This window comes from Antechinus flavipes, chromosome 3, assembly GCF_016432865.1.
Source record: "Antechinus flavipes isolate AdamAnt ecotype Samford, QLD, Australia chromosome 3, AdamAnt_v2, whole genome shotgun sequence".
Lineage (NCBI taxonomy): Eukaryota > Metazoa > Chordata > Mammalia > Dasyuromorphia > Dasyuridae > Antechinus > Antechinus flavipes.
The window spans coordinates 185,227,192-185,229,741 of record NC_067400.1 but is presented as its reverse complement, the minus strand read 5'-3'; the positions used below and the strand labels follow the sequence as shown (position 1 = coordinate 185,229,741).

General features: G+C 36.4%; 1 pseudogene; it reads right to left on the bottom strand.

Annotated features, from left to right (window-relative positions):
- Positions 1–685: 685 nt before the first annotated feature.
- Positions 686–1,368, bottom strand: LOC127553557 (methylthioribulose-1-phosphate dehydratase-like; annotated as a pseudogene).
- Positions 1,369–2,550: the final 1,182 nt, after the last annotated feature.

The following is a 2,550-nucleotide window of genomic DNA, read 5'->3' as shown; positions in this document are numbered from 1 at the left end:
AGTGATGGAGACATTTATAGAAGGAATGACCCTCAAATTCGACTTGGAAGACAAATTCAAGTTGAATTTCAATTGGAAACTCGATAAAATTATTTGGCAAATAATTGGAAAAGATTGAATGAAGGCAATAAAGAAGTGAAAGAGGACTTTTAGAATCCAGAATGTGAGAAACAGTAATACAATACTGGATACTGAAAGGGTTTTTGATAAAAGAGTAGTCCATTAGAGAAACAACCTTCTCTTCAGGGCATCCAAAAAGTCAAAAATGGCCACCTTTTTTCTTGAACATCTTGATTTATAAATGACTGAATATAATAGACTAAAAAAAAAAAGAATTGAAATGAGTCTATTGGGATATGTAACTGGTTGATTATTAAGCCCCCTTTTCTCTTTCTTTTTCTTTTTCTTTTTCTTTTTTTAACTTTGATAGCAATTTCACTCTCATTCTTGCTAGTACACAGCATGTTATAGTAAAACATTACATAAAGAAATAATCAGCATTTGTAGAAATAAGTTGAGAATAAATGCATACTTTGTGAGTAGCATTTGGCAACCCATTAATAACAAAATACATCTGATTCTGACATGTAGTAAATTCACAAAAATAGTACAGCTGGCCTCCTCCTCCTCCTGAATTCATGATCTGGATTTCAGCTTAGTCTCTGGAGAAAAATTAAAACTCTGCTTAGAGAATTTCATTTTCTCCAACTGGACTCTGACTAGAGTCCAGCCCTAATTTCTTCATTGACACTGCAATATCAAACAAGTAGTCATAACATTCACACATGGTTTTAGCTTTCTCCCATATTTCTCCCCAGACATATACCCCATGATGTCTGAATAAAACAGCACAGGAATCGGGGTATTCATTCATTGCTTGAGCCATTCGTTCTTTGAGGTCCTTTTCGTCTGGTGTATTCTCAATAATGGGGACCACTAACATATCATCATATCTGTAACAACCTCCAGAGGTACATTTCCTGATTCTTTTTATCATCTCCTGATGTGTAATCTTAAACTTTCATCCTGGAAAGAGAAGGATGGCCATCATAGCAGCTTTAGAATGAGTATGGATCACTGCTCCTGCTCCTCTCATAGTGTAAGCATTCATAAAGAGAGGTGTACACTGGCTCTTTCTTAGATTCTTGTATGGTGGAGGTCTACTGATGGTCCACTGATGTCTCCTGATGGAGCAATGTAGATTTCATGGCCATGCTTCAAGCTAATTCCTCCGCCAGTACCAGTGACCTAGCCCAAATGGTAAAACTGCTTGCAGAGCTCTGGAATCCAATTTCTTGGATGTTCCTTGTCCTGCACCAGGCCGCTGTGAGAATAACAATGATCCTCCAGAGCTCGGCAAGCAGCCATGTCTTAGCTGAGCCACACATACAACCTCCTTCAGGAACCTGCCCTTTTTCTCTTTCTTTAAAGAATGGGCCAGATAATGACACATTGCAATTTGTGTCAATGTTGTATTTTCCAGTTCTATTCAGTGTACTTCTTTTGAACATTTCTCACTTTTAAAGGACTCCTTTCTTTTTTCACCAAGAAAATAAAGACAAAAATAATCTTTGTTATACATTTGGAAAAATCAGTACTGTCTCAGATTTCTTTTCTTTATTTAAAATGGAAATAGACATAAAGGTCAGGAGTAGTTACAGTAACCATTATAATCTGTTCATATGTTATTTTCCCCAAGATTCTTTTGTATCCTCTGGCCTAAAAGAATATTCAGAGAATTGGTGTTGAAAATAACATTGGAGGGGCATTGGTTGGCTTACATTTCCATTTCATTAAATGATATATATGAGAGTGGTAATGGAAAAGTAGGAGGAGACATCAAAGAGAAACAAATTAAACAAGACAAAAACCAACACTTCTGTAAACCTTTAATGATTTTCCCTTTCTGCACATCCAATCTCTTCTTTTAGAGGAAAAAAAAATACTTCACAAGCATCCGGTAACAGTGTACACTGTTTCTTTAATTGGTCATTGTACTAAATTACAATTTAGTTTTCAGTGTGATGACATAGACAATGAATTAATAGCAATTGTATAGATAAAAGCCACCTCTTCCAGAAACAACTCAGATAATGAACCATATATAGATTTTGCTTTGGGATTTTTCTACTTTCAGCTGACATTGGAAAGAGAGGAATATAGCTTTTATAAATAGCTAAGAGAGTAAAGACTGAGAGTGGGACTTCAGTCAGGTCTATTGAGGAGGCAAAGGTCAGAAGAAAAGACCATTTGGTTTGCCATGCAACCTCTTCTGTTTCAGATTTTTGCTGCATTCTTGTGCTCTCCTTTTTTTTTTTTTCCCTGATAGCTACTCAACATGATCAATTCTGGCTTTCTGGCTTTCTCGGTGGATCTCTTATTCCTTTGCAAACAAGTAGAATAGCTTCTTTGTGCTAACTGCCTCTGACCCCCATCTTCTCTGAAACACTAAGTGGTAAGGTATAGTTTCCCCATAACTGTCCTCTACAGAAGTCAATCATGTTCCTCTATTCCTTCTTTTTCACCCTTAGAATCTCTTTGACTTTGGCT